The sequence below is a fragment of the Echinops telfairi genome, unplaced genomic scaffold (assembly GCF_000313985.2).
Source record: "Echinops telfairi isolate 266 unplaced genomic scaffold, ASM31398v2 ScPeMD7_7467;HRSCAF=8505_1, whole genome shotgun sequence".
NCBI lineage: Eukaryota > Metazoa > Chordata > Mammalia > Afrosoricida > Tenrecidae > Echinops > Echinops telfairi.
In genome coordinates this window covers 25,312,261-25,334,656 of record NW_022111368.1, presented here as the reverse complement: position 1 = coordinate 25,334,656, position 22,396 = coordinate 25,312,261, and the positions used below count along the sequence as shown (strand labels likewise).

The 22,396-nt window shown below is 41.7% G+C and overlaps 1 protein-coding gene across 4 annotated transcripts in view; it reads right to left on the bottom strand.

Annotated features, from left to right (window-relative positions):
• The window catches only part of AFF3 (AF4/FMR2 family member 3), a 587,662-nt gene that overhangs the window by 243,398 nt on the left and 321,868 nt on the right, over positions 1–22,396 (bottom strand). The window lies entirely within an intron of this gene.

The window sequence follows — 22,396 nt, the reverse complement described above, 5'->3', positions numbered from 1 at the left end:
AGCCTAAACAGAGGGTTATATAGTCATGGGTCATATATGAATCACATCCAAATCACCTCTTTCTCTACACACACACACACACACACGTGTGAGAGTATGTGGGAGTTTAGAAAAGCTGTCACCTTCTAAGCAGTTCCTTCCTAAATGGTTCAGTACAAGGACGCCTTTCTGAGGTCAGAATGTTGTGGACTTGCTGGGTTAGAGGAAAAGACTAAAAATGACCCTAAATTCAGTGGCCCCTTAAAGTGAACAAGCTATATTTGATCATTAGAAAACATATATTTCAAAAAATATATCCCTTCCTTAGAGGCTGTGCTAGTTAGATGATTGTATGTCAACTAGACATGCCTGGCTAGGGGTGGAGTCAGACCTGTCACTCAGTTCACAGCCTGATGCTGTCACCTTGGGGGAGTGGCCTTGTCTTAAGAAGGAACCTGTGAACCTCCTCCTCTCTCTTCCTCTTCCCTGACCATCTAAGAGCTGCTGGAGCCCTGCCACGCGTACACTGGCCACGTCACTCTGACCTCCCCGGCCTGGGGTCTTTCTGCAGTCTGTGCCATTGCACGTGGCTATGCGAGTCTCAGGAGGGTCTTATGGACTAGTGTTGACTGATGGACTTAAGTTGGACTGGGCTGTGGTGCTTTCTTGATAGGATTATTTCTTAATATAAAGCTCTTTCTTATACATAAATGAGAGTCACTGGATTTGTGTCTCTGGTCAACCAGGCCTAACACAGAGGTTATCTTGAATTTAGTGACAAGAATGCGACGTACTAAGAAAAACTCTCACTGGATCTCACTTACTAAACAGCAAAATGCTCTATCAGCTGACTGACAGTTAAATGCAGAAGCCCAGTAGTGATATGGAGAATCTTAAGTCATGCTCAATTCTATTGCTACAGAAAAACACGTTGACTCAGGACTCTCGTAGCTTTAAGTTTAAACAGGCCCGGGGGGGACGGGAGGGGGCGGATGGTGACTCTGCTACACAGAGTTGAGACAACCGGTGCTTACCACGGAACTTCCCTCTCTTTCTACTGGTAAAGCTCTGTTAGGAAATTGTGTAGACTGTCCCCCTCCACAAGTACAAGAAGAAAAGACTTTTGGCACGTGTGCGTATAAACATGGCCACCAGTATGTTTGCATTTAGGAGAACTCTGCCCCATCCTAAAGAATGCGCTGCAGTTGATCCTGAAATCCCTACTGTGCTGCTTTTACTGGGAACTAAAAGATAACCGTTTTGTGGTTAACTACTGAGATAAAATTCACACAGCATAAATTTCACCATTTTCATCATTTTAAATTGTGCAATTCAGTGGTATGGAAGTTAGGCTTGGTGCCAACTTGGTTGGGCCAGGGTTGCCAGCAGTTTGGTAGCCATTTGCCATGATGGGATCTAACACAATGTAATCAAGTCTGGGATGGGATGGAATAGAACATAATCAACTTTGTGAGCAGCCAGGCGCTGTAGCCTCCTTGAGAAGGTCACAGCCTTGATGCCATTGGAGGAAAGGCTCTTCAGGGGTGTGGCCTGCTTCTCTTTACGCTGGCTCTGTGGGAAAGGCTCACCTCTGCTGGATCTGGGTCCTGCTTCTGGCTCAGTGAACTCCTGCCCTATTGCCTGTGCCTCCCAGGAACCATCAGGGACTGTCGACTTTGGATTCATTTGACTTTACATCTATCACAGCCTGTGGTCTTCCCACTTCCTGGTTGGCCAGGCCCCACAGCTGCACCAGTCAGGAGAAGTTTCCAGGTTACCATCTGATCTACGGACTTGAACTGGACTGGAGTGATCCACGTCTGCAACTGTGGGAGTCCTTCCTTGATATAAATCTCTTTCTATAGATGCACTTATGTGTGTATATATACGACAATGGTTTTGCTTCTCCAGAGAACCCAACCTAACACAGTGGTTTTCAGTATATTTACAATGTTGTACAAACACCATCAGCATCTAATTCCAGAATATTTCCATCACTCAAGAAAGAAACCCTCTTCCAACACCCATCACTTTAGAAGACAGCTCATCCCTGTCCACCCAGTCACTCTCTGCCCCCTACCCTGCCTTTTCCCTATAGCACCCATCATCTGACGTATTTACATGTCTGTCTACATGTTCATCATCTCCCTCTACTCACAGCTAAACACTGTGAGAATAGAGACCTTTGTATGTTTTGCCCATTGCTTTATCTTAAGACAAAGGTTGGCAAACTCTCACCTGTGGGCCAAAGTGGCTTGCCACTTGTTTTTGCTTTTGTATTAGAAAATGGTCATGCCCATTTGTTTACCACCATCACCTATGGAAACTTTTACCCCAAAAAGACAAATGCTAGTGGCTCTGACTCTGAGGCTTACAAAACCTAATATGCTTACCTCCTGGGCCTCTACAGGAAAGGTGGCCAGTTTTATTTTAGAAAGAGTGCATGACATGTGGTAGGAGTACTGAACACACGTGTTTGAGGAATGACTGAATGAATGAAACAAAAAGGGGAAAAGCAGAGGAGTGGGGTCCAGACACAGCACATCAAAAGGGCACTTGAACTTGTCAAGAGATTTATCGAGTACATTGAAATATCCTTAGAAAGAATGTTTTGGACTTAATGAAATCCAAACACAAATGAAAGATGTGTTATAATTCTACTTTCTGTAAAGTTGGGCATCTATCTTCTTTGATGTAATGGAGATGCTAAGATAAATATTGTTAACCGATGTGACATTGAACTCCACCTAGAACTTCATTATCTGGGGGACCACAGTCCAAACACACACATACCCAACCGGATGGTCGACATAAATCTGAAAGGAGAGTTGTTTTTCTTCTTTAAGTTATTCAAGTCCTTGTTTTGATTTTTCATTTCCCCTTGTGCATAAAGACAGTCCTCTTCTGGATAGAAGGTATTCGGATTGTAATAATCGTAAACAGAGCATACTTGAAAGGCTTCATGTAGGCATTACCACAAGCTTTTTAGCCTAAACATCTGTAAGTGCTGGTGAACATTATTTAAAAAAAAAAAAAGGAAACAAAGAAACAGGATTCCCTTTTTTATGATCTAACTTTTTTTACAGGCACCACTTCTGCCAGTATGAGAGGGTGGCAGAGGGGAGAAACTGAACACAACACAGCAGAGGTCAGAATGAGACTTTTAAAAGACGAGGCAAAGCCAGCTACTGCCTAGGTGCTGACCCTGCTGTCGCGGTAGGAAAAGGGTCCTATACCAACTGCCAATGTTTGATGGAGTAACCCGTGAGAAGTTGCTCTGGAAACTTTCCTAACCTTGATTTCCAAAATTGGCTCTCAAGAGATCCGTCCTGGAAAGCATTCATTCCATTCCTTCTGTGCTTCACAGTTAGCATAACACCAAAGGGTCAGGTCTCTCATGATGTGTGACCACTGGGTTAGGGGAACATAGCCCCCTGCCAACACACACACACACACACACACACACACCATTCACAGTGAATGTAGACATAAGACTTCTAAAGATAAAATGAACGTGTCAAAGCCCCTTAGCACAGACACAAACTATTTTAAACTAATGCTCTTTAGATATCCAGAAGGAAAAAAGACACAAATGCTTATTTTGGCCCACGAGTATGCAGAAGAATCTGTTTTCTAAGTTTGCATATTTTCCAGACGAATCATTTTAAGCATCCAATGAGTCTGTCTTGCCTTGCTGCTTTACCCAAGCTGCTATAATTTCAGAGGGTTTAATGGGGAACAAGGACAGCAAATCTTTTTGTTTTGCTTGGAGCCTCGGGCCCAGTTTTGCCTCCTCTTCTCTTGCCAATACTTTTGCAGAGGATTATGGTAGATAAAATATCTCACTCATTGGAAGAAAAGAAATAATAAGCAAACACTTAAATTAGAAGATTTTATTATTCACCCAAATTCAAAGTTGCAATACAGCTTTTGCTCTACCCCAGAGTTTGATAATTACCATGTGTTGCCCACCCTTCAAATTCCCTTTCCTATCCTTCTGCATGGGTGAGCAGGGGACAGAAGAGGCTGTCTGTTCCCATAAAGACTTACCGATTCAGAAACCCTAGGACGCAACTCTACTCCACTCCATCGGGTTGCTGTGAGTCAGAACTGCCTTGACAGCAATGGCTTGGGTTTGCAAGCATGAGGGGCTTGTTGCATGCCACAATCTGCTCTGATTAGCTTATTGTGCTGTCAGTGCCCAAGCACATTGGGTAGCAACAACGGGAAAGGGTGAAGTATTATGGCCTGAATTGTGCTCCCCACCCCCAAATACGTGTGGAATACAATCACCTTCCATTATGTCAGCAGCTATGATGTAATTGCCTACCATCATACAATCAAATGTACTTTATAGTTAATTCGTTTCTTGAGGTCATATTAGGATCCTAAAACTAGTCACTTTTGAGTTGGACAAAACGTTGCAGAATAATGTACACAACACGAAACCATTGATAGAAAAACTCTGTTAAGTGGGAAGGAGAGGGAGGGCAGAGTGGAGACCCAAAGTCCATCAGCAGTCAATTGGACTCCCCATCAGAAGGGCCACAGGAAGAGAAGAGCCAGTCAGGGTGCAGTAGAGCATCAATGAACCACAGAACCTTCGTCTAGTTCTTTAACGCTTGCTCCCCACCCCACTGCCATGACCCCAATTCTATCTTACGAATCTGGCTAGACCAGAACATGTATACTGGTACAAATAAGAGTTCACAACACAGGGAATCCAGAATAGATAAACCCCTCAGGACCAATAAGGAGAACAGCGATACTAGGAGGGTAAGGGTGCGGGGCGGTTGTAAGGGTGAACAAATCACAGTGACTGACATATGACCCCCATCCCAGGGGGACAGACAGCAGAAAAGTGGGTGAAATGAGACAGTGGTTGGTGTTTGACATGAAAAAAAATTATAAATTATCAAGGGGACATGAGAGAGGGAGGGTGGGGGAGGGAAGGAAAAAATGAGGAGCTGATGCCAGGGGCTCAAGTAGAAAGAAAATGTTTTGAAAAAGAAGGCAACATATGTACAGATGTGTATGATACAATGGATATATGTATAGATTGTGATAAAAGCTGTAAGAGCCAATGAAATAAAATTTAAAACCCTGTTACATTCTAAATATGTATCTGTGTATCTGAATAAATATAGAGAAAGAAAAAAGAAAGCCTAAACACACAGGCATGCACACACACAAGGACAACAGAAATGTGAGGATCCTCCCAAAGCCACCGGCCAAGAAACATCCAGGGCTACCAACCAGGAAGCCATCAGCATGGCTAAGACCCATTTATCCGCTAGAACAGTGAGAACATACATTTCTGTTCTTAAAGCCACCCATGTGTTTCTGTTGCAGCAGCACCAGAAAACTAGGTTGGGGTACACAAATGTTAATGCTTGTAATGTGTGTCCCAAAGCCATACTGCCTCCCAAGTGTGAGAACTCACCATATCCTCAGGCCACAAGGACCCCGGGCAAGGATCCCACACGAGACCAAGTATTATTAAATCATAGAAGGCGGCCGACTTGCACCTCTCATGTTCGGGACTACGTAAAGGTTAATTGTCAACAGATGATTTGTTCTTTGCTCAGGAAAACAACTCTTATGTTGAACTCATCTGTAGTACATCATTTAGGTCAACTGTTCTAGACCAGCAGTTCTCAACCTGTGGGTTGTGACTCCTTTGGGGGTCAAACGACCCTTTCACAGGGGTCGCATAAGACCATCGGAAAACACATATTTCTGATGGTCTTAGGAACCAAGACATCACTCCTCTGTCTCCAGGCAGGTCGGCCCACATGCAGATACACCCACATATGAGTACCCAATGTGATGACATCATCGTGCCAACCCCATCACACAAGCCCTGTACAAATACAGGTGTATGTGACACGGTTGGCGCCATAACGTACTTAGGCAAACCAGTCACACATGTGTAGAGAGCAGTTACTGTGTTAAAAGCAGCTACTGTGTTGGAAGCAGCAGTACTGGGGGTAAAATGATACTTCATGAATCATAATTACTGGGTAAATGTAATATCATGTACATGTAAAAAAATCATTAACTACTATAAAAACATATATATATATGTATCTGTATAATGGGAACTTAATCTGGATGCTGATGAGTCTTTTTATATTCAGTTGTGATTGATGTGAATACACACTTACTATACTGTGACAGTAACAGGTATGTAAAAAAACAACACAGAGAATGGTAAATCATAGGAGACATTAATGAACTGTATTGACCAACTATGCCATGTTATCATCTTTTGTATTATTAAAGTTATTGTTATATATTATTTTCATTAGCAAACTATTCCATGACACTGGATCGTGTAGAGAATAACATTAAGAAAAGAAAATAGAGTGAGGATTTTTTACAGTATGGTTTTACCTGAATAATTACAGCAGGAATTGAGAAACCACAGTGTGTTATTTGTTGTGAAGTTCTATAAGCTGAATCTATGAAGCCGAACAAACTAAAATGCCATTTTGATAGCAAGCATCTGAGCTTTGCCGGCAAGGATACCAACTATTTTAAAGGCAAAGCTGATGGACTCAAGAAAGCCAGACTTGACACTGTGGCAAGTAGCACAAACAAAATGTGGTAGGCATTGAAGCTTCAGATTTGGTGGCACTCAGATTCAACAGAGCTATGAAACCTCACAGCATTGCTGAGGATTTACTGTTGCCCAAGGCCAAAGACATTGTTCGAGTTATACTCGGAGAAGAATTTGTTACGAAATTGAGTGAAATTTTCTTATCTAATGACAGTGTCTGCATTAGAATAGATGACATGTCTGCTGATATTCTTGATCAGGTAATCCAGGAAATTAAATCTGCTCCACTTCCAATATTTAGCATTCAGCTTGATGAATCTACAGACGTTGCAAACTGTTCTCAGTTACTGGTTTATGTGAGGTATGTTAGTGATGGCGACTTTAAAAAGATGAGTTTCGTTTTTGCAAACTTCTTAAAAGACAACTACTGCATGTGATGTATTTGACAGAGTTGGTTCAGTTCTGAAAGAGCACAAGATCTCTTGGGAAGAGGTTTGTGGTGTTTGCACAGATGGTGCTCCAGCTCTGCTAGGATGTCGATCTGGATTTCAATGTTTGGTACTGACTGAGTCACCAAAAGTCTTTGGAACTCACTGTATGATTCATTGGCAAATATGAGTAATGAAGATGCTACAAGAGTTACAAGAAGTAATGAAAGGCGTCATAAGTTCTGTCAATTCTGTAAAGGCGAGCACTTTAAACAGTAGACTGTTTTCACAACTGTGCAGTGAGTCGGATGTGCCCAACAAAGCTCTGTTATTTCACACTGACGTGAGATGGTTGTCGAGAGGAAACATTTTTAAACGTGGTTTTGAGCTTTGTGATGAACTCAAAACGTGTTTTAATCTGAAAGCAAGACCACAGTTTGAAGTACTTTTCAGCGATAAAAGTGAACTGCAGAGAATAGCTTACTTGGTTGCCATCTTTGCCATCTCGAATGAGTTAAATTTACCACCGCCAGGACCAAATGCAACATGCCTCAATTTGTCTGAAAAGATCCCATCATTCCAAATAAAACTTCAGCTTTGGAAAAAAAAAAAAACTGGATGAAAATAAACTTTACATGTTGCCTACCTTATCTGCTTTCTTTGAGGAACATGGTATTGAACCAGACAAAAGGATTAAGATAATAATTTCTGTGAAAGAACACTTGCACATGCTTGCAGCCAAAATGTCATCATACTTTCCAAATCTACCTGACACCCCACTTGGCAGAAGTTCATACCCAAAGTTGAAGATGCTCCTGAGACATCACAAGAGGAGTTCATTGAACTTATCAACAGTGATGCAGTGAGAACTGATTTCTCTATAATGCCAGTTACAGAATTCTGGATCAAGTGTTTGCAGTCATATCCTGTTCTGTCTGAGACTGAGTTGCACCTTCTTCTTCCATTTCCAACAACATATCTTTGTGAAGCAGGGCTTTCCAGCTTATTGGTTATAAAGTGTAAATACAGAAGTAGACTTGCTGTGGAAGATGATCTTGGTTGTGCTCTTGCAAAGACTGCCCCGAGAATTTCTGATCTGGTAAGAAAGAACTGTTGCAAAATGTAGCTATATAGTTTACTATTGTTATATTAAGACTGTTATCCATGCTACACAGATGCTTCAAGACAAAATTTCATTTATTTGTAATTAGAAATACATATTTCATAATATATATTTACATAATTTTTATGATTAATCACTCTTCTTTAATTATGTTCAATTTGTAACAATGAAAATACAGCCTGCATATCAGATATTTATATTGTGATTCATAACAGTTGCAAAATTACAGTTATGAAGTAGCAACGAAAATAATTTTATGGTTGGGGGGCACCACAACATACGGAACTGTGTCAAAGGGTCTCGGCTTAGGAAGGTGAGAAACACTGTTCTAGACTCTTCTATTGCTGCCCTTCAGGGTTTCTGAGGTTGTAACCCATTATGCCGCCAGGGTCACCATGAGGTGGAATCAACTGTATGGCAGTGCAGTTGCTTTGTGATTTTCATTTCTGAGAGTCCTTCTAGGGTCCAGGTATAATATGTGATGTAGATGCTGTCGTGTGCATGAACCTGGAACCAAGTCCTCTGAGGCGGAGTCCATTCTGACTCCCAGTGACCCTCACGTGATTTCTAAATTTCAGCCTCTATGGGGTAGAAAGCTTCATCTTTCTCTCTGAGTGGTTGGTGGGTTTGAGCCCTCAACCAATGGGAGAGCAGTTCAAAGTAGCACTCCCAGGGCTCCACTGTACACAACTTTCCAGAATGAGACAGAATGGTCCTAAGGCTTCTCTCAAGATCAAACACTAGTCACTTTTCCAAAACAGTCCATTCTTGCTTTGTGAGTATGGGAGAGGCCCTCGCAGGAGACTAGAGTAGTTCAAGATGATCTAAGGCTGAAGCGCTGTGGCTGTTGTTAGGGATCATCAACTCAGCCCCAACTCATAGACCATACGAAGAGCAGAACAATACAGTACCGAACCGTCCTCACAACTGCTGTTATGCCTGAGCTCACTGCTGCACCACTGTGTCCATCCATCTAGTCCTCCTCCTTTTTCCGCTACTCTTCCACTTTACCAAGCATCATGCCTTTTTCCAGGCCCTGGTCCCTCCTGATAACAGAGCTTCTCCATTCTTGCTTCTCAGGAGCCTTCTGGTTGTTTGCTATCCTGGAAATCCGGGGTACTTCCAATGATCTTCACCAACACTGTAATCACATGCATCAATTATTTCCCAGTCTTCCTTCATTGTCCACATTCCACATGTAGAGGAGGTGAATAATGATGACGTGGCTCGGGTCAGACACACCTTCGGCCCCCAATGACATTTGGTCTTTAAGACTTTACAGAAGGTCTTGCACAACAGATTTTCCAAACGGAATATATCATTTCATTTCCTGATACTTCTGACTGCTGTTTCTATGAGTGTTGGCTGTGAATTCAAGGAAAATGAAATCCTTGGCAATTTTCATCTTTTCTGTTTTTCATGATCTCTTCTGTTGTCTATTGGCCCAGTTGTAAGGAATTTGGTTTTCTTTACATTGAATTGCAATCCTTACTGGAGGCTGCAGTCTGGTCTTCATCAGGAAGTATCTCCAGTCCTCCTGGAAAGGTTATGTTATCTTTGTTTCAATCTTAATGTCACATTCTTCTTCACACAGTCCGGCTTCTCAGATTTTCTGTCTAGGATGTGGACTGAGTAAGTATGGTGAGAGGATGCCACGCTGACGCACACATTTCCTGATGCTGAACCATACAGTACTCCCTTGTTCTGTCTGAAGACTGCCGCTTATTCCACGTTCAGGGTCCACATGAGCACAATGGTATGTTCTGGAATTTCCTTTCTTTACAGTGTTACCCATAGTTTGTTATGATCCACACAGTCAACAGTCAAATGCCTTTTCCTAGTCAATGAAACACAAGTAAACATCTTTCTGGTAGTCTCTGCTTTCAGCCAAGGTTCATCTGTCAACAATTATATCATTGGTTCCAAGTTCTTTTTTGAACCAGGCTTGAATTTCTGGCAGATCTCTATTTCTATAGCTATTTTTGAATGATCTTCAACAATATTTTACTTGCATATGATATTAATGTTATTGCTTAACAGTATCTAAATCCTGTTGGAATGGCCTCAACAATGGATCTCTTCTAGTTGGTTGACCAGGTAGTCTTGCACATTCCTGGCATAGAAGAGTGAATGCTTTCTGTGTTGCATCAGCTGTTGAGACATTAGCTTATATTCCGTCAATTCCTGGATCATTGTTTTTGCTAATGTCTTTGGTGCAGCCTGGACTTCTTCCTTCAGTACCATTGGATCTCAATCCTATGCTATCTCCTGAAATGGCTGAATGTTGACCAGTGCTTTTGGGTACAGGGACTCTGCCTAGTCCTTCCATTTTCTTTTGATTCTTCCTGCTTCAGTCAATATTTTGCCAATAGAACCTGCAATATTGCAACTTATGGCCTGGACTCTTTCTTCACTTTTTTCATTATGAGCAATTAATGGTCCATTCCCCAGTTAGCTCCTTGCCTTTGTTTTCAGTGATTATACTGAGTTTCTCTATTTCCTCTTTCCACAGATATAGTCAATTTGACTCCTATACATTCCATCCATGTAGTCACCAGTTATGTTGTTGAAAAGGCACTGATAATTTTCAGTGAATTCATTGGTCTTATAAAATGTCATATGATCTCCAGTTTAATTTCTATCCTCAAAGCCATGTTTTCCAACTAGTGGTCTTTTCTTTTTGTTTCCAACTGTTGGATTCCAATAGCAATAATTAAAAATATATCTAGATTGCATGTTTGATCAATTTCAGATTGAAGAAGTTAGTAGAATTCTTCCATTCCTCCCTTACTAGTTTTAGTGATTGGGCCATAAATTTGAATAATAGTTGTATTAACTGGTATTCCTTGTAGGTATAAATAATATCCTACCACAGATGGCATTCTACTTAAATATAGATCTTGGTGTGTTGTCTTTGACAATGAATGTTATGCCATTCTTATTAGATGTTTCATTTCTGGTATAATAAACAGTATGACTAACTTAAAATGGCAACTACTCATCCATCTCAGGTCATTAATGTCAGGGATATTGATATCTATGGATTCCATTTAATTTTAGATGACTGCCAACTTTCTTAGATTCTTACTTCACACATTCAATGTTCCAATTATTAATGCACACTTAAAGCTGTTTTGTTTGTCTGTTTCTTCATCTTGAGTCAGGCCCCATCAGCAAGTGAAGGGCCAAAGGTTTTGTCCATCCACATCATTAAAGTTGAATCTACTGTGACGTTGCAGCTCTTCCTCAGTGGAATTCTGAGTGCTTTCCAACTTGAGGGGCTCGTCACCCAGCAGGGTATCAGACGATGGTCCATTGCTACTATGAAGTTTTTCAGTGGCTAATCCTCAGTCAGTAGTGGACAGTTTTTTCCTTACTCCCGGTCTGTGCTTTGTCTGCAAGTGCCACTGAAAACGGTTTGTCTTGGGTGACCCTGACAGTATCTGTGACACAGCTTCCAGCATTACAACAGCATACAAACTACCATAGAATGAGACAAATGGGAGGGGGGGGTATGCATCTGATTAAAAGCAATAAATCAGCACTTCCTTTTGAGTACTGTCTAGAATCTAAACACACATTTTATAATTCATCAGGCATCCCTGGCAAGTGCCTTTGCAGATGGCATTAACTCTGTGAGCACAGAGTTTAGATGCGCTCAGGTACTCTTCCACAGTACTCAAGGAAGGAAATCGGTCAAGGAAACCTGCATGTATGCATTCCAAAAAAGCATAGATTCATCGCATGAGAACTCTTGCCAGAATAACTAACACAAGGTAATCTGTTCCAAAGATCCCTTGGGAATCTGATCCAGTCCAGAGATATATATTCGTCAATCCAATCAGACCTCAACCACCCCAAAGTTCTCATGACTTTGTCCTTCCCAGAAAATAAACAAGCTTTGATGAGGTCTTTAATATTTAGATCTCTGGTAATGCTGCAGTTAAGCTCTCACCTGGTAACTTGGCTAATGGCTTTAACCCACCAGTCGCTCCCAAGGAGAAAGATGTGGCTGTGGGCTTCCACAACAAGTGACAGCCTTGCGAACCCCACTGGAAGTTCCACTCTGTCCTGTGGAACCCCTGTGAGCCAAAATACACTTGACGGCATTAAACTGAGTATCCAACACCTTATTGGATGGCCTAGGACTGTCCTTTTGGTTCTCACGTATGTGTGTACACGTACACTGGCGTGTGTGTGTGTGTGTGTGTGTGTGTGTATGTGTGTGTGTGTTCCCTAATACCCTGATATGCCTCTTGAGGCTTCACAACTCCAGAAGGGTCATACAGAGAGCTCCTCAACACAGAACAAAAGGAAGACCCACAGGGGTCATAAACAGACGTGGAGAAAAACAAAACAACTCAAAAACTCAATGTCATCACTTCAATGCCAACTCATAGTGATCCTATAGGGCCGGGAAGAACTGCTTCCGAGACTCTAAGTCTTCTTATACATTTATTGATTTATTTTCTTGTTCTGTTTTATCTTTTAAAAAAATCATTTTATTGAGGGCTCATACAACTCATATCACAATCCATCCATCCATCCATCCATCCATCCATCCATCCATCCATACATTGTGTCAGAGACTGTACATCTTTATAGGAGGAAAAAAGCCCTAAAAAAGCCCTGTCTTTCTCCCTTTGTGCGGCTGGTGGTTTTGAACTGCTGACCTTGCAGATCACAGTCCAACGCCTAGTCACTGCCCCACCAAGGCTCCTTGTGCCTTGAAGCAAAGGAGTGACTGAAAAAGAAGATAGGCTGGCAAACAAAACTGCACATACTAGAAAGTTATAACCTCATAAAGTTTTGTGCAGTGTTAAATGAGGCCACCAGGGCTCCTTGTGACTTGAAGCAAAGGATGAACTAAAAGGAAAATAGGCTGGCAAACTAACCTCACGGACTAGTAAGTTATAATACTATAAAGTTTCGTGAAGTTTCAGGATCTGCTTCTACCCTTTAAAACCATAGGCTATCCGTATGTGAAAGAAAAATGCTCACAGCGTTGAAACACAAGAGCATTCTTCAATTCTCGAACCAATAGACTTTGATATTAGCTACTTCCTATATCCAGATCCCAAGTAAAGATATACTAATTACAATGGTTTTGCCCTAAAATGTAGATATCCATATCCTTTACATTACATTTACAAGCCCCTTCTGTCATAAGTACATTGGAAGGTGTTAGAGTTTTAACATTTATAATGGCCCCCGTAAGGAAAGTGGTATTATTAGCTTTCCTCTCTGTGCGAAACCTTCTTAGGGTTCTTGTTTGCATGCTGGTTTACTCCTTCACTCCAGCTCTGAAAGGACGGTGTGTAGTTTAGTTTTACACTCTTTGCATCTTGTTTAGCATTAGGATGGCGGGATCCTCTGCGGTTTCTCCATGGTGTCCTTTCTTACTTAAATGACTGTGTCTTGGCAGCCAGGAGCAGAGCAGAGGTGGGGAATAGCACAGAGGGTGGGCTAGCCTCCCTGCCCTACATTGGTTTGTCTGCTTATAATCAAACTCTGGCCAAGTCATTTCAAGTGCTAATCTATGTGGAGCTCTGTAATTGGAAGAGAGTAAGATGGGGAACAGAAAATTACAGTAACGGCATCTATGAAGTGATGCAATTATATATCACTACCTTGGTGCGACCTGTGAATTCAGCAGCGGTTTGAAAATCACTGACAGTACAGAGGTTGAATCTGAGTCTTTAAAAGGACAGCATTTGTTCACATATTGTTCACAAATCTCAAAAACTTACTAATGAAAGTTATAACAATTGAAGATGGGAAGATCACCTTAGGAAGAATAAAATCTTACTCTCTGCTGATGCCTTTTCTGCTTTTACGACTGAATCCCATCCAAAGGGGCAGTAAAAGGGCATTTTTACTTTTCTTCAGATTTCTGGTAGGTATTTTAAAAAGTTCTACAGTATATCATAGATGAAAGGCTTTTCTGTCATCTCCCCTCCCACTGAATATTTGGAAGCGTTCAGAACTCTCCAACGACTTCCATACACACAAGATATCAGAGAGTTAAGAGCTAGCATACATTTTTAGGTCATTTAAGAAGAAAACATAAGCTCCAATTAGCAACCCACCACCAATGAATCGATCGGACTCATCCTGACCATTTGGCAGAGTCGAGGGCTGGACTCTCTCAGGAAGCAGAGGCCACATCTTCCCGTGGAGCAGCCATGAGCTCACACCTGTCAGCCTTGTGGTGAGTAGCCTGGAGCTAACCCACCGTACCACCTAGCTCCGTGCGATGGGCCCCCTTTACATACGCTCTGTAAGGGGTCCCACATGCATTGTGCACTTTGTGACTGCTCTGGCATTTTACTCTCATCTTTCATAACACAAAAACAAAAACAAGACAAAACAGCATGAAGGCAACAAAGAGTTTGCGCTCTGTAAATCCCAGACTAGTCTTGAGTCCTAGCGTTGCCACATAGGGAATGTGTATTTGGGCAAGTCCTTGAACCCCTCAGGCCCTCTTCCTGCCTTTGTAAAAGGGACAGGAGATGTTCGAGCTGGCCCCATCAGCAGCAAAGTGGCCAGCTTCATCGTTCTCTGACTCACAGCTGTGCTACAGGGCAGGGTGGAACTGCCCCTGCGAGTTTCTGAGGCGGTAGCTCGTTACAAGAGTAGAAAGTTCTCCCCCAGCTTTCTCCTGCAGAGATGCTGGTGGTTTCGAACTGCTGACGTTGCGTCTTGCAGCCCGACGCTTTAAGTACAACACTAACCTCCCTTCAGTTTGAGCCATGAACATGGTCATACCATGAAAGGTGCAATTCTGCTTCTCGGCCATGAGAGGTGGAAATATGAGCTAGCTGAAAATGAAGTACGGAACCAAGCAGTTAAGCACTTCTCAGATGACAAAGGCAAGTCCGTTCAGAAGCTGAGAGGCATTGGGGTGGGGTGGGGTGGCAGTAAACAGGACAGATACGGAACAAAACATTTGTGGATTTTTTTTAATGCTATGGTGCTATAAAGTAAAATAGTAAAAAATAAAATGATAACTTCACATGAATCCATCCATTGTCAACTTGCTATAAACTATTCAGAGGATTTGGGCTGTTGCAGTAAGAGACTCAATGTGCCCTGGAGTATTGTTGTCCTTTACCGTGTTGTAGCTCCAATGGCTGGACTCCCACAATGCCATCTGTTTCTGACACTTGGTCTCATTAGTACGACTACTTTTATTGAGACACACAGTAATGTTTCTCATACCATCTTAGCTAAGCATTATTTATTGTATCTCTATATACAACAATATTAACATAGCCAAGCACCAGGCTCGGCTCTTGAGGGCACCATTAAAATCAGCCAGTGTTCAGTGAGAGATTTAATGATGGATTTAATAGTATTAAATGGGAAAGAATGCCCTTGGCCTTTACATTCTCATTTAAAAACATATAAAAGAGCAGTAATTCAGGCAGTTCTACTTCTCGCAGAGATTTCGCTTTAAATCACAGATGGCAACGGGGTGGCCATGCGGTGTGCTGGCTGACTGCGACCACCTCACTCTGACCGAAGCCAGCACTGCCTCACCGGGTCATAACTAGCCAAGCAGAAACCAGTGAGCGCCGGGGGTAGCACTGAGGGTGGAGGGCAAGTGAGAATGACCCCAGGGTTTCAACTCCAGGCTGGCTCCCATGGTGCCAGCCCTCCACATGTGCTGTCTGAAGGTTTCATTTTTGCTTTCTAAGACACGCTCCTGGTTGGCCTCTTCGGTTCACAGAGTATTAAGGCCACATGCACATACATCCTGCTTTCACGGTCATTCATTTCTTTTTTCTTTTCTCCCATGAAATACATCATTTAGTTAAATGTCAGTCCCCTCTGGAGTATATCCTGAAGTTTGTACGATTCTGAGCAGAGGCCAGAGGCTGGATTTCAAACTTGCATCTCTGGAAACCCAGAGGGCTTTGGCAGAGCAACTAGAGCCCGGATTTCAGTCAGATGTTTGCCTTTGACCTTGCTATTTTATATTAGCTCTGCCATTTTGAGCTTGAGAACCTTCAGAGTTCTCCCCATCTGTAAAATGGGCAGGGCACTAAGTGCCTCCAGTAGGTGCCACGAGAATTAAATTAGATAACATTGTGCAATGCTTAATAAAAAGCCGGGCATTTACAACTTTGCTAAGATGTTGTTTAAGACTTGGGCCACTATTCCTGCCTACTTTTCCAGGTTTTCTACATTCTGTTTCTTGGTCGGGAATAATAAAGACACGGGTGATCGGAATGACAATGTGGCCGCTCTCTCTGGACCTCTATCAGGCCTCTCTGGAAGGCAGTGGGGATTAACATGAAATGGGCAGCAGCCTCCTCTTCCTGGGAGCATCCAGAGAAACATTCATTTGGAAATGCTGGACACCAGTTTTGAGGGGGAGTCACATCGGGAAGCGGCTGGGGGAGGTCTTCTGCTCTTGGTCTCTGCCTTGACTGCCAGGAGGGAGTAACGGCGCCATCTCATCCCTCCCACACTAGTTTAGGCCTTGTCTGGAAAAAACACACCAATGGCTGAAGCACAACCGTTGCAAATCAGAGCTATCTGCAGGAGAAGTCTCTGTGTCTTTGAATGCAAACTGCAGGATCATTGAGCTAATTTCAACAATGAGAGGAATGGGAATCCAGTCAAAATTAGGGACGCTGGTGATGATGACACCTAAAATTAGCTCCTCGGTGACAGCTCATGCGAAAAGAAATGCAAAGTGATTGCTCATCAGAAAATACATACATTCCCTTGGGAGCGCTCTTGCCTGTGAGAAATCCTTCCAGCAAAAATCGACTACTCCAGCATTTACCAACCTGCCTTAGAAAACCCTGCAAGGTAATGTTTCTTGACTGAAAATGTACATACAGCACAGATAGCACGGGGAAGTATGGCAGCCACAGAAGACACCTGATCCATGTGAAACACCGACAGAGAAGAGGGGAAATGGCCCAGGAACTGCCTGGAAACATGATCACAACAGGTAGACGTGGTAACCATGCAAACAGTGGCACCCAATCCAAAGCAACTCAAAACATGCTAATAAACCGGCCTGACGTGCGTCCCGACATGAGATGAAGTGGACCTCATTAACGCTCTGTGATTTTTGAACGGGACACACTAAATAGAATCCTCTGTGAATGACTGAATGAATGATCTAACTTTGCTTCTCTTGGGTAAAAGAACCTTAACAAAGACTCATGCCACGTGAAGATAAAATGCGTCCTTTATTAAGAATAACTTGCTTTTGCGGTCTTATTACCAGCATTCACTAAGTGATAACGCGAGTCTATGGATTCTCAGCCAGGGTCAATGTCTGGAGACCTTTTTTGGTTGTCACAACTGAGGACGTGTGTGCAACTGCCATGGGGGCTACTCAGCATCCCCAGATGCAGGGTAGACCCCCACGACAGAGTGTCAAATGCCAAGAGAGCCCAGACTGAGAAATCCTGATAAACACACAATTCAGCAATTCGGCAACTTGGCATTCGCGCAATAAAAACACGTGTTCACACAGAAACTTGCACATAGTAAGAACTTTATTTATAAAGGGGAGGAGGGTTCTGGAAGACTCAAGTTCAATGAACAAATGAGCACTGCACTTGCTGGAACACGACTGAGCAAGCAGAGAATGAACTCAGATGCAGACAGCATGGAGGAACCGGAAACAACCTGATGCAGCCAGAAGGCATGCGCCAAGAATGCATGCTACTTGATCCCATATTTATGACACAGATTCTAGAACTGGCTTATGTAAAACTAACCTGCAGTCATTCAACCACAGCAGGGATGGCCTTGGCTTGGGGGCCGGGGTGAAAAGTGGAGTTTCTTTTTTTTTATGGCTACCCAGATGTCCTAGAACAATTTTTCTGTGAAGATTATGTCCTTTCCTCCACAGTCTATTATATACAAGATAAGTTGGTCTTTTTCTGGGCTCTATCCATTTGTTTCCCTAAGCACCACAGTGTATCTCCCCATTTATTATGGGCTTCTTTATCTCAGTAATATGTACAGTCTTCACTGTATAATTATTGCATGTTTTGTTACATTTACCAGTAATTACCTTACAATTCTGATAGCACTTTATTCTGGGATTGGAAGAAATTGCTTGTGTTTAGAAACTGTCAAGCATGGAAGTCCCTGCCTTGTTCACTATCTTAAGAGGACAGCAGTTTTTCCTGTCTCACTAGGTGCGACATCACTCCAGACTTTACGCGGACGCCTTTTGTCAAGCGGAGGAAGTTCCCCAACATGCTTAGTTTGCAAAGAGGTAATTTTGTCACCTGCTTTTCCTACATTGGTTGTAATGATGTCTTGATTTATGAACAGACAGATTACTTATATGGCTTTTCCATGTTAACCTTCCTTGCATTCCTGCCAGGGCTTTCGCTTGGGCATGGAACAGCTTTCCAAACGTACTTCCGGATCCGATTTGCACAAATTCTGTGTCTACGTAAGAGTGCATGGTTTCCTTCGTCTTGTTCTGATGGCAGATAGGGCTTCATGAAGCATCAGAGAAGTGCTTGCTCTTCTTTTGCTTTTTTGGATAAAGTTTTACATGATTAATACTTTTTTCTTAATTGTTTGACAACATTTGCTACTGGAACTTGGAGTTTTCTTTGAGAAATTACAAACTCAATTTAACACAGATATTGTTACATACATTTCACTTCTTTTTATTGTGAGTCAGGTGAGGGTTTACGTTTCAGAACATTGTTGTATCCCACAATATAAACACCTTATTAAAGCTCCCAATAGCTTGCTCTGTCCCTTTCCTTTTCCCCTTCTTATTCATATAGAATATTATCTTTCCCTTCCACGGGGCTAGCACCTGTATACTCTCTAACACAGTGGTTCTCAACCTTCCTACTGCCTTGACCCTTTCATAGAGGTCCTCATGTTGTGGTGAGCCCCCAACCATCAAATTATCTTCGCTGCTACTTCACAACTGGAATTTTGCTACTGCTATGAGTCGGGAGACCCCTGTGAAAGGGTTGCTTGACCTCCAAAAAGGGTCATGACCCACAGGTTGAGAACCGCTGCTCTAGCATACTGCTTCCCCTTCAGATTTCATTAATCCCTGATTTGGTCATTTTTTTAATATTAAAATCAAAGTTTCATATTCCATCTGTTTACTTAATGAGCATAAACTTTATTGGTACAAAGTTGCTCACAAGAGTTGTCAAACTTGAAGCTGAACTTACTGCCTTCAAGACAACTCCAATTCAGAGTGACCCTACAGGACAGGGTAGAACTGCCCCTGTGGTTTTCTGAGACTGTAACTTTACGGGGCTAGAAAGCCTTGTCTTTGAGTCCTGGTAGCGAAGTGTGTTATGGATTTGGCTGTTAACCTCAAGGTCAGCAGTTCAAAACCACTGCTATTCCCCAGAGAAAGATGGGATTTCTACTCGTGTAAAGAGTCACTGTCTTTGAAACCCACAGAAGCAGTCCCACTCTGCCTTGGAGAGTCTCTATGAGCCAGTGCCAATCCCATGGCGATGAATTTGTTTTTACAATAGCCCTATTTGTTACTCTTTCAATGCCTCCGAGGCCTGTCGCACGATGCTCTCGCTTTCATTGCTGATAGAGTTTCTATTTTCTCTCGACTTCACGTTTTTTTTATTAGTTCACTTAAAGCATTATTAAATTTATTGATCTTTTCAAAGATCTAGCTTTTCCCATTTTAATAGTTCTGCTTTCATTGTTATTACTTCCTCCTTCTACTTCCTTTGGGTTTAATTTGCTCTTCCTTTGCTAGATCCTAAGGAGGCAGAAACTTAGATAATTGATTTTCCACTTTTCTTCTAACATCAACGTTTACATTTAAAGTCAAACAGTAATGCACTGCGAAGTCTTACTTTTACAGATTGCGTGTGTGTTGGGGTTACCGGCCTTTCTTCTCATCTTCTTCTTTAACCTCCAAAGTTATTTAGAAGTGTTTGGGGGTTTTCCAGCTAATATTTTTGATTTCTAAAATAATTCTGCTTTGGTTACAAAACATACTCTATTATTTCAAATCCTTTAATTTTTTGAAACTTCTTTTACGGTCAAGAGAAGGAAACATTTCACCAAATGCTCCCTGTGCGCTCAGAAAAGAAAGCCTCTCCAGAACGGTTGGATCTTGTGTTCTATGTGAGACTCATGAAAACCAGAAATGGACAAGACTGCCTTGTCTTTCCAGGTCTTGTAGGCTTTCTACTTCTGATGAGATGCAGCTTTACCACTGTTCTGTCACTCATTTTTGTGAGAAATATGGTAATTTTGAGTTTTCTTTGTCTGACAGGTTTCCACCGTACATATTTTCAGCTTCCACAGGATTTACAGTATAAGGGTAACTAATAGTGCTCTTGGATATGGGGAGTTACATTTGAGTGGCAGAGGGTTAATTAGACCAAGATGATTGATTGTATTGTTAAATCTTCAATAATCCTACTCATTTTCTTGTCTATTTGTTTCATCAAATGAAAGGGGACACTACGTCTCCAATTAAAACTGAGAATTGCTCCGGAAAGTCCTACTCTTCCTTGTGTTTCATGCAGTGTCAAGTACCTCACCAAATACACACACGTTTAGAACTGTGCATTTTTTATGACTGGACCTTTTTATGAATTTGAAAGCATCTCTAGAGTCCTGGAAATATTATTTGTCCTGAATTCTCCTTTGTCTAATATTAATAAAGTTCCTCAAACTTTCTTTGGATTATTTTTTGCATGTACCTTCCATCTTTTTCCTTTACTTATCTTTTTGGTTACATTTTAAATGTTTCTTGCAGACGGTACATATTGATTTCTTCTTTTATAAACCATTGCTGTGGTTTAAGTTCTTGTTTAAACCATTTACACTTAATAGGATGTTCAATATAGATGTATAAATATTAATATGGTCCAAGTTATGTCTACCACCTTAATGGCTTTTCTCTATTCTTCCAATCTGTTCTTTGTTCATTTTCTTCCCATTTCCTGCATTTATTTATATTCACTGCTCCTTCTTTGTATTATTTTTTTCCCTACTGTTGGCTTAAGAATGATATCTGTTTAATTTTTAAGTGACCATACTCCAGGTTTGCAATAGGCATCTTAATCTACCAATGGTTTGCTGGATCTGTGCTGTTGCTGTTGTATTGTTAGGGGCTATCAAGTTAGTTCCAGCTTATAGCAACTCCATGTAGAACAGAAAAAACACTGCCCAGTCCAATGCTTTCCTTACAATCACTGTTATGTTTGAGAGTATTGCTGCAGCCACTGTGTCCATCCATCTTCTGGGGAGTCTTCCTCATTTTCACTGCTGTACTTTACCCAGCCTGACTTCCTTTTCTAGTGATTGACCTCTCCTGATAACATAGCCAAAGTACAGGAGACAAAGTCTTGCCATCTCCATTTCTAAGGAGCTTTCTCTTCTGGAAGCCCACAGTGCTTTCAATTATTCTTGGCCAGCACCATAATTCAAATATATCAACTCTTCTGGGATCTTCTTTATTACCTAACTTTCACACGCATATGCTGCAATACCATGACTTGAGTTAGATATACATTATCCCTCAAAGTGATGGCCTTGGTCTTCAACACTTTAAAGAGGTCTTTGTGCAGATTTGCCCAAAGCAATACATCATTTGGTTTCCTGACTCTGCTTCAATGAGCACTCATTGTGGACCCCAGTAAGATGAAATCCTTGACAACTTTCATCTTGTCTCTAAAATGATGTTGTCTATGGGTCCCATTGTGAGGATTTTGGTTTTTCCTTTTACAGTGAATTGTAATCTGTACTGAATGTTGCAGTCCTTGATCTTCATAAGCAAATGCTTCAAGCCTTCCTGGCTTTCTGCAAGCAAGATTGTATTATTTACATATTATAGGTTGTTAATAAGCCTTCCTCTAATCGTGATGCTGATTCTTCTTCATATAGTCCAGCTTCAGATTATGTGTTCAGATAGAAAAAGTATGGTAAAAGGGTGCAACCCTGAAACACGCCTTTCCTGATTTTAAACCAGGCACTATTTCCTTGTTCTGTGTGCAAAACTGCCTCATGATCCAAGTATAAGTTCTGCATAAGTACAATGAAGTATTCTGGTATTCCTATTTTTTCAATGTTATCCATACTTTGTTATGATCCACAGGGTTGAATGCTTTGTATAGCTAATAAGCACAAGTAAATATCTTTCTGTTATTCTCTGCTTTCAGCCAAGATCCATCTGATTTCAGCAATGCCATCTCTTGTGCCATGTTCTCTTCTGAATCTGCCTTGACTTTCTCTGAGTTCACCGTCACTGTACTGCTGCAAGCATTGTTGTATGATCTCCAGCAAAAATTTTACTTGCGTGTG